Source organism: Suricata suricatta, chromosome 10 (genome assembly GCF_006229205.1).
Source record: "Suricata suricatta isolate VVHF042 chromosome 10, meerkat_22Aug2017_6uvM2_HiC, whole genome shotgun sequence".
In the NCBI taxonomy this organism is placed as follows: domain Eukaryota; kingdom Metazoa; phylum Chordata; class Mammalia; order Carnivora; family Herpestidae; genus Suricata; species Suricata suricatta.
In genome coordinates, this window is record NC_043709.1 from 73,903,030 (window position 1) to 73,913,642 (window position 10,613).

At 37.6% G+C, this 10,613-nt stretch overlaps 1 long non-coding RNA gene across 2 annotated transcripts in view; it reads right to left on the reverse strand.

The window, feature by feature from the left end:
• Positions 1-5,346: 5,346 nt before the first annotated feature.
• LOC115303449 overlaps positions 5,347-10,613 on the reverse strand; it is a 14,153-nt gene continuing 8,886 nt past the window's right edge. The window contains exon 3 of one of the 2 annotated variants that reach the window (XR_003914067.1): positions 5,347-5,475. This is a non-coding gene — a long non-coding RNA (uncharacterized LOC115303449). Of the gene's footprint in view, positions 5,479-10,613 lie in introns of both variants that reach the window. The other variant, XR_003914066.1, reaches the window with a different exon arrangement.

Here is a 10,613-nt window from a genome sequence, read left to right on the forward strand (position 1 = left end):
TAGATTTTTGTTTACTTCCTGAGCCAGGCCGAAGCTGGATTGTGAGTGGAGCTGCACTGTGGCTGAAGTGGCAGCTAACTGTCCACAGATGATTTCTTCCAGGAGTCTCTCCAGAATCAGCTGGGTTCAATAGTTTCTAAGAAAATCATGGCAGCACTTGATGGGGAGTAAGTACGATGAGAGAAGTCTAACAGCTGAAATCAATTGAATAAAGCAAGTATGCAGTGCTTTGGAAGGAAAGAGAGAGGAGGCATTGGAGAAATGGCTGCTGGTCAGTGGAGTGAATCTGGGGAGAGAAGAAAAGGAAGATACAGGGCTCTTGGAGCGTGGCTAGCAAAATTTGACACTGTACTTAGCTTAGGAAGAATGTTTGGGTCCAGGCTGTGTTGGACAGAACTTTGACCACTGAAATCTGCATTGAGAGTAAATGCCTGACTAACCAAGAAATAACCTTAAAGTTGGGAGGAGAATGCTTTTAGTAACTTGAAAGACATCTGCAAATTACTTTTGCCATGTAACTTAATACAATCTTGGGAGTAAAAACTCATCACATTCCCAGGATCTGTTCACATTCAAGAGAAGGGGATCATACAAGAGTGCATACAAGAGCATTGGAAGTCATCTTTGAATTCTGCCTCAGGTGGTTCCCAGGCCCATGCACCATACATATTCAACTTGACAAAACCTGTGAAGTAGATATTAATAGAAATCCCTGGTTGCAGATGATAAAACTAGGGTTCAGGAAGGTTAAGTAATTTGGCCAATATCATTTGGTTTATCAGTGACAGACTTCAATCTGACAATTTGTTAGATTCTAAATTGTGCAACTTCAAATACTGGCAAATTCTCTAAAGTTCTGTTGGTGAATCAAAACGTCTGTCTGAGGCCCTTGAAATCCAATGAATTAAATATGATCTCTCTATTTTTAATACTACATCTCTCTAAAGACACCAGTGTTGGGGTGCCTGGGTGTCTCAGTGGGCAAACATCTGACTCTTGATTTTAGCTCAGGTCATGATCTCAGTTTCATGGGATGGAGCCCTTTGTCCATGTCAGCACAGAGCCTGCTTGGGATCTTCTCTCTCCCTCTCTCTCTACACCTCCCTCGCTCTTTCTTTCTTTCTCAAAATAAATAAATAAACTAAAAAAAACAAAGATACCAATGTTATTGATTTCATTATTCATTACATAAAAGTTCGATATTGACCATATGTCAATGATATCAGCTCCCTTAAACTAAAAATCAGGAATAGAGCCAGAAAGAGGTTTCCTGGATCTTTTTACCTCTAACAATAAATAGGGTTCCTTATAAATGGGCCTCAATATCATCCATTGTTTTCTAGAGTTCCTTTGCTGTTTATTTTCTCTACAGGAATATTATTTTAGCTTACTGATATTAATCCCAAATCCTTCTAGCTGTAATTTATCAATTTCATTTGGATTTGCTTTGTTAGAGAACTATATGAATAAAAGTTTCTAAAGTGGAGTGCCTGCCTGGCTCAGTTGGAAAAGCATGTGATTCCAGGGTCAAGAGTTTGAGGCTCACATTGGGTGTGGAGATTACTTAAAAATAAATAAACTGGAAAAAAAAACCCTGTCTATAATATTTTTAAAAATAAAAAATGGTAGTATAGCATTGGTTATTAGTATCACCAGTAATTGATATTTATAATTGGGAGGATAAAATCATTCAAATGTTTTTTTCATGAATAACTAGAATGCAATTTTTTATCTTTTAGTGTAAATTGTATCTATTTTAACAATACTGTACAATATACACTTCTGACATACTATCTTGCATATGTCAGTACCACATTCTAATTTTTAAAGGGAAGTTAAGACCACTCTCTCTCCCTCTTCACTTTTGGGGCTTCTAGCTCTAAGAAGGCTGTGTGGCCCTTGTAGATAAGTTCTATGCTAGGCTTTAGGAAGAAATGTTTCCTTCCAGGTCTTTCTTGAGTTGGCCATTCTTTGACTTTCCTTGCCTTCCTTGATGTTAAATATTGAGGATCAAGAGCAGGGATGTTGCCAGGAAGAAGAGTTCACAGATGCCTGACTACATTTGGCCCAGCTTGAGAGATTCTGTGAGCATTTGAGGGTCAAAGAAGTTACTACCAAACAGTGACTTCATCTGAAACTTTCTCATCTGTATCACCCCTAACTAATGTGTTATGAATAACTAGTTTATTTTTATTTATTTACTCATAAGGGTTTATTTCTGTATGTACTCCTTGCTTTTTCAATTTGGCTTATAAAAGCACATATCAATAAATTCATCTGTGAAAGTGTATGTGTTTTTCTGACAATAAATTGCAAGGTCCTTGAGGAAAGGGACCATATCTTTCCTCAATTTTTCCTATAAAATGTAGCTTAGTGTTTTTTACTTAATGTTTATTGAGCACAGATTTAATATTTGGTGGAATCACAAATCTATGATTTGTGTTCTGAAATGTCACACATCTTCCTATAGTGTCCTATATGCAGATGGAGCCCATCTTCTGTCTGTCACTGATAGAACTGAGTGAGAAGCTCCAGTAAGGTACCTTGACCACAGAAAATGTCCTCTACACCTACAGGAAAGAGGCAAGTGAGTGAAACTGTGATAAACAAAGTTTGAGAAGGGAAACTGCCTATGTAGATGAGGGAAACTTCAGCAGTTCCTGGGGGTTCTCAATAAACCTGGCTCTTATTAGAGTGGTACTTGGTATGAAGCGATACTTCACAGAAGAGGGAAAATGTTATTAAATGCCTAGACATAAGATCTATGAGAGACATTTTAAGGACTCACCTGGAGAAGGAAAAACAATACCATAAGGAAAATAGGCATTTTCCATAAAATGTGTAATCTTAACAATGAACTTAGGTAAAAACGTTTGTCACACATTCAAAAATTCTGTAGATTTTTTCTATAATGCCAATTAGTTCCACTTGTTTCCCAAACCAGTGATCAACTTAACCCTGAGCAGTCAACTTGAAAATGTAAGCTGCACACATTCAACAATAGCCAAATCACAGGAAGAGCCTAAATGTCCATCAACTGATGAATGGATCAAGAGATGTTGTTTATACATACAATGGAATCCTACATGGCAATGAGAAAGAACGAAATCTTGCCATTCGTAGCAATGTAGATGGACTTCGAGGGTGTCATGCTAAGCGAAGTAAGTCAGGCAGAGAAGGACAGATACCATGTGTTTTCACTCATATGTGTAACAGGAGAAACTTAACAGAGGACCATGGAGGAGGGGAAGGGGGAAAATATTTGGGGAGAGGAAGGGAGGCAAACCATGAGAGACTCTTGAATACTGAGAACAAACTGAGGGCTAATAGGGGAGAGGGAAAGGGGAAGGGGGATGATGGGCATGAAGGAGGACACTTGTGGGGATGAGCACTGGCTGTTATATGGAAACCAACTTGACAATAAACTATAAAAAAAAAAGAAAAAAGAAAAGAAAATGTAAGCTGCAGTGATAGTTTAAGAGCTTTGTTCAGAGTCCAGCCAGAGCAGAGTAAATGCATGAAGCCCAAAGCAAGAACAGCCAAAAGATAGACTAGCAGCAACTTTTAGCCAATTAGCTTTTAGCTTGGAAGAGTCTAGAAAATGTGCACCATTTTCCAGATACAAGGCAAACTTCCAGAGGTTAAAGAGAAGAACAGATCAAAGGTACATCACAGGATGTAGGGAAATGCCTAAGAAACCCTAATAACTTGAGGTCTAGCTTCCATTAGAGAGTTGCCACATCCTATTTCTCCCCCACTGGGCATTTCATTCAAACAGGGGTCTTTGCCGGATAATTTGTGAGTTCTTGTGTGATTAAATGAGAAGAACTCTAGAGGGCATAAAATAGCCAACACCTAACCATCCATTAAGGCAGTGGCACCAAAGTGTTTTAGTGGTCATTGCATTGTTTATAGCCATATGCTGGCAATTATTTATTTTTTTAATATAGAACTTACTTTTAATACAGAAGTGTTAACCAAAGAGTCTCAGAAGTACTGATGCAAATGAATAATTATGTGAGCCTAGAAAAAAAGAAATAAGCAAAAGAAAACAAAAGGAAAAAAATGATGTAAACATCTACCAAGAGGAGTTTCACATACTGAAATAAAGGAATACTCTGTATTTACTTCAAAGAGTGAAGTATTTCTACAAGTGTTGACATGGAAAGGAGTTGACAACCACAGATTTAAGATCAGCATAGGAAGTATAACCAGTCTATTTTTATATGTACATATTAAGTCATTCAAATAAGTGATTGAAAATTGATGGGAGGATATAAGGAGGTAGATGTAAAGAAGTAGATACTTGACACAATATAAAATAAGTGATATTTGTAGATGTCAGAAACTAAAATCAGTCATCTTGGGACAAAAGACATTGTTTATACTTCAATGGAGATTTAGAGACAATAGGGATGACCAGTTATGAGGGATTTTTCAAGGCTTAAGTGGGTATCCTCTGGAGCTCTAGTCAAACTATAATCCTATGAAGTGAAAAATGGGCTATTCATGAGGAGACTTGAGCCTGAGTACATGGTCTTAGTAATTGTTATATGAACTTAATACAGAAATTCCAAGTACTGTCCTGATTTTTGAAAGAAATTATTATTTTAGAGTTATTATATCATTCTTACTAAAAGTAAAAAAAAATAATAGGCATCATTTGTGAGTGTTTCCTCCTAATTGGTAAATACAGTGCCACAGATCTCTCATATCAGTCATTCTCTATGTAATTTTTAAAACATATCTAGTTCCTTCTTTTCCCTCTAGAAACCTGAAGAAACACACTATTTTTAAAAAACATGATTTCTCTATTTTCAATAGTGGAGGCTTAGTAACCAGGTGTATTTAATAAATTTGTTGCCTGTCTTTGAAGGCGAATGTCTTCAAGTTTTAGAAGCTGGTCTTATTTTATACATAAAAATACTTTCCTGCACAACATGTTTATCATTTCCCAGTATTTATTAATATTTCAGATTATACTTCAATGATGAGAAACATAATGCAATGTGGTCAATATTTGGAAGCTCGGAACCCGTTTTTAATATTCACCCTAGACCCATCATCAAATCTCACTTCTACTCTTTGAGATAACATTCATTTGAGATTTTAGCATGATGTACAGCCTACACTGACAACACTGTACACTAATAATTCTACTAGAGTATTGCAGAAGTCAGTGTTTTCTCCTCGGGCGGCTGTGATGTCCAGACCAACCATTCTAACTCACACTTCCCTCCATTTCCCCCCTTCTCTTGCCACCCTCACCTCAAGCTCATCCCCTTTTGTAAATTAAGATATTACTACAAGAAAAATGACCTTATTTACTAAAAGTATTTCTCTTACCCTCTCTCTCTTCTCCTCAGCGCATCTCCTTCTCTGTTTCCCAAATTGATTATGTGGGTAATGAACTCTTCTTCAGAGGCATTTTTGCAGATGGGCTGGAAGCCTTTCATTATCTGTTGTAAGTTAATGCTGCTGGAGAGGACAAAAGCTCTGGTTAGTTTTCAGAAACTTTGTTCCTTGGGGAAGGATTTCTTTTTAAGTTCTGTGACTCTAATTATTTTAGAAAGTCAATTTTTAAAAATGACTAGACGGAATGGTCCCTGGGGAGGTATTTGAAACACTAAGCTTTGGCTTCAATCCATTAGTGTACTAGTCATTGAATTTTTGTCATTTCCATGACCTATAAACTGAGAATGGTAATCTTACCTTTTTGTAAGAAATAAATAAGATGATAGACACGTGGAACTGAATTGCCCTGAAAGTAAGGTATTCAGGCAATACAACTGTCCCTTATATATAATATATGATATGTATATTTAGATCACTTCATACTCGTATCTATGTATATAAGGAACCACAATGTGGAGCACTAGTGTGATATTTATATAAAATTAAGGTTGTAATATTGTTTTTACAAACGGAACATTTGTAAGAAAAATTATAGAGAACAATTGCAATCTTATCTCAGATTTAGTCTCCAAAGTGTTCATCTCTTTTGTTTGCAAAATATGAAGAAACATCTACATCATCCAGATCCAAAATCATAGATGGTAATATTTAAAACTCATTCCAGGGGCACTTGGGTGGCACAGTTGGTTAAGTGTCCGATCCTTGATCTCAGCTCAGGCCATGATCTCACAGTTTGTGAGTTCAGGCCCCACATTGGGCTCTGCACTGATGTTGCAGAGACTACTTGCGATTCTGTCTCTCCTTCTCTCTGACCTTTCCCCACTGGTACTCTCTCTCTCTTTCTCTTTCTCTCAATGAATAAATAAACTTAAAAAAATTTTTTACACTCATTTTATACTATCAGGAAACCCATCAGTTAAGTTAAGTTGACAAGAAAATATTTAATTTGAATCAGACCCACCATGAGTTTATCCAGTATTCACAAACTTCTCATAGGTTGAATTTGCTATATCACACAGTGTGTGTGTGTGTGTGTGTGTGTGTGTGTGTGTGTGTGTTAAATTTTAAAATAGATCTGGGTTAACTTAAGAAAAACAAAACTTGAATCAGATTTTTGCAAGATGCACATGGCATTTCTATGAAACTACCAGATTCTGAGGAAAACAAAATTTGAAACTTTTAGGAAAGTTTACTATCCAACTTTTAGACAAAAACAAGGGGAAAGTTGATTCTAATTAGAACCTCTGGTAAAGGCCTTTTCCTGTCATAAATACCTATCTTAGATTTAAATGAATCCTATCTATCTGTACATCTTTCAGAGAGAGAATTAGGAGTTTTCACTTAGCTCAGTATAGAGACCACCTAGCTTGGCAGTGAGGCGCCTGAAATGAGGGAAGGAAGCAACTGCTCTGCAGATCTGGGGGCCCCAGACAATCCGCCTTCAGGTCTCTCCTGGCTCGTCCTACGAACAATGAAGTGACTGACCCTTGCTTAGGCAGTCTATTCAAACCGGGCTGTTACTCAGCTTTCATTAAGAGGATTATCTCTTTCCTGTGGAAGTCCATGGTAAGTAGCATAACATTTCTACCTTGCTGAGATATTCAGAGAGCGGTGTATAGGTAAAGAAGGAAATTTGCTAATCAATAAATACCTTTCTGCTTCACTTTACCTGCCTCAAGTTAAACTTTCAGACAAGTTACAACCAAAGAGGTCTAAGGGAATATAAATAATTTCATTAGGTTGAAATAACCCAGTACATGGATGTAAAGTATTGCCTCTTTGGGAGTACTTACCTCAATAATTTCAAGTACCAGAGGAAATAGCTCCTTTCCTATCCTGATCCTGGCAAAATGTTGCAGACAACCCAGTTGTGGTATTTATGCGCCTGGTATTTATATGGGTCTAGATTTATATGTGTCTGTGCTTTCAGATCCAAAGAAAACCATAAAATGAAAACAGTGATTTTACTCTAGAGATTTGGGTCTTAAAAGAAGAAAGGATCCACTTCAATGGAATAATCCCTTGATTTGGCAAAGAGAAATCTAAAATAAAAGGGGAGAAAACAACCCATGAACCATCTATTTGTGACATTTCCCTTATATTTTATGGCCTCTCAACATAACTTGCGTGCTTATAGGTTTGTTCTTTATCTGGACTCTGGACTCGCTGTCCTAGGAGTACAAAAGCACCCCAAGGACACTATAGAAATACACAGCAGGGCTTCCCTTTCCTGGGATTGCGTTAATGGGGTGACAGTTTTCTTCAGCGTTTTAAAAACCTCCCAGAGTCAACTGCAGTGGGGCCAGCAGAGCGGACCAATGGGCCAAGTGTGGCCAAGCAGCCATGCACAGTTCTTTCTAAGTTTACAGTTTCTCCATTCTTCCAGGAAAAAAGAAGTTGGAAAAAAAGTTTTTTGTGTGATAATTGACTTTCTGGTAACAATTTTGTCTTCGAGAGTGTGGGCTTTAAACTATAAATGTCAAGTTTATCTTTGTAGAGATTATAAAACTGGAGCAATTACTGGCATGCCACATGCAAGAAATTTCTGCATGGATATGTACCAGCTGCCTTACACGTAACAGAAAGAAAGAAGACTTGGTGACACCTCAAATATAAAATATTTCATGCTCAAGATCAGGCAATCTAACCTGGGAAATTATCCTCTACTGTCTTCTCTGTGATCATGTTAAATGAATACCCATCATTCCTGCTTGGACAAATGAGTGTTTAACTAGTTAGACATTCTTGAATTCTGGTGATTGTTTTCATTTATTTTAATTAATAAACTTTATTTTTAGAGCATTTTAGGTTCACGGCAAACAGTGGAAAATGCAGACAGTTTCCATAAACCCCCAGTCTGCCTACAACACAAGCTCCACTACTGTGGCCATCCCACACCACCACGGTACATTTATTGTAATTGACAAATCTCCATCAGTACAGCATTACCCAAAGTCCACAGTTTACATTAGGGTTCAACTCTTGGTGGTGTACATGCTATGGGAATTGGAAAATGTATAATGACATGTATCCACTATTGCAGTATGATACTGAATAGTTTTACTCCCTCTGTGCTTTGTCTGTTCATCTCTCTCTCCCTTGTGACTCATGGCAGCCACTAAACTTTTTACTGTCTCCTTTTCCAGAATGTTATATAGTTGAAACCACACCATATGTAGCCTTTTCAGATAGGCTTCTTTCATTAACAATGAGCATTTAAGTTTCTTCCATGTCTTTTTATGACTTAGTAGCTCCTTTCTCTCTAGCATTAAATAATAGTCCTTTATTCTTTCTTTTTTTTTTTTTTTAGCACTGAAAAAATTTCATTTTCTGGAAGTGCCATAGTTTACTTATCCATTCATCTCCTGAAGGATATCTTGGTTCCTTCCAAATAGAACACAGTGCTTTGACATACTTTGTAATAGTTTCTTTTCCCCTTCCCCTGAAACTAGCACAAGAGGACTTTTCTCCGATATTTACTGCAAGGACCTGTATAACTCCTGGAAGTAAAACTCACAAGAAGTGTGGAGCCTTGTCTGCTTGGGTCCCTCTGGAGTTTTAATCCCTAGGCTTGTCTACACTGAGTCCTCAGCAACTTGACAATTCTAGTTCAGGTTTTCCTACATCAGCATTGATTGCTGTGAAGGTTTCAGCTCATAGGTTTCTGCATAGTGAGCTGTGACTCTCTATACCTGCCTGTCTGTCTCCCAATTTTTGAGACAGCAATTTGCCCTATGACCTCACTTTTCTGATAGGTCTGAGAAGGGGTGTTAAGAAGGCCTGAATATTAACTCTCCATTTAAAAACCCGGGGAGGCTAATCTAGTCAGCTAAAGTGATTTTATGCCCTTTAACTCAGCCAAGGCAATCACAGAATTGACTCAAGAGGACATTAAATGTGACTAAAAGTCAGCAAGTTCTCCTATTTCACATTCTTAACTAATTTTTAATCACTTTGTCTTCTCTGCTGAAATGATCCTCAGTACCATCATTGTGTGAGGGCTGTTTGCAGTCTGTGTGAAGTACATTCCCTCCACTTTGACTGTTAGAACTCAGAAGAATGGGATCAAGACAAAGCATCCTGATTTCACCAGCAGGAGTCAAGTCTGTAGCATTCCTTTGCTGGTATTTCTGTTTCTTCTTCACTTCATTTCTGAGGCTGATACTAAGAATTTACACTGAAGTATAAGCTTAAGATCAGTCTGTCCCCAAATAGTGTCTTTCTCAGTGGTCCTGGAGTCTAAATGTCTCTTAGAAGGATATGAGACTAGGTTTTCTAGCAACCAATAAGTAAAATATCCATTATTGTCAAATTTACAAAAATATGAATTTAGGAATATCCATGCTGGCAGGAAGAATGAAGCCTGAAATTAGTTTAGGCTCTTTAGATCTTGTCTAAGTCCCAAAGGAAGATTCGGTTCTAAAGAAATATTGTGTCCTTCGGAATCCAAGAGTCGAGACAAATAAATGTACCTGGACTTGAAGAAGGAACTAGAATAAGGAGTTAAGAGGTTGTTCATCAGTGTTTATCTTTTCAGGTCTGCGTCATCTCTCTTCCTGTAGGTTGCTGTTCTCTGCTGTTCGAGTCACCCTGCAGAGATGGCTTGGCAGTTATTGCAGTTGGAGGGTGATAATTAATCACACCCCTTTCCCCCAATGGGTTCTGAACCAATTTTAGAGATGCAGGAATCAGACAGATGAAGACAAAAGTATCAGCCTTTCAGCCTTATTCCTAGTAAGACTGGATTGGAGAATGTGGGTTGGATTTAAGGCCAAATGGGCTTCCTGCTACTTTCCCTCCTAAATTAAGTCTTCTCAGAAATTCAAGTCTTATCCCTGCAGGGACAGAGTCTCTCCAGGAAATCCACACCATGGAGGGAAAAGGCAAGGCAAAGAAATCCTGGGGAGAGGTGCCACTTGTGTACAAGGTTTTAATTCTATGAAAAAATCGAAATAAAAAAACAAAAACAAAACACCCCCAAAACTAAGGAACAATGGTCAGAGTGTCACTATCTAACCATGCAGGTAAATCAATCATGAGTAAGGTGAAGAGAGAGGGATTAAAAGTATTACTCTGGGGAAAAGCAACTATTGAGAACAAAAAATCATTCATTTCTTTTCAAATAAATCGTTTTAAAATACCTGGTGAAAAAAATTACAGTGATTAGTATGGGTCAGGTGTCTTCAGTATATTCAGTC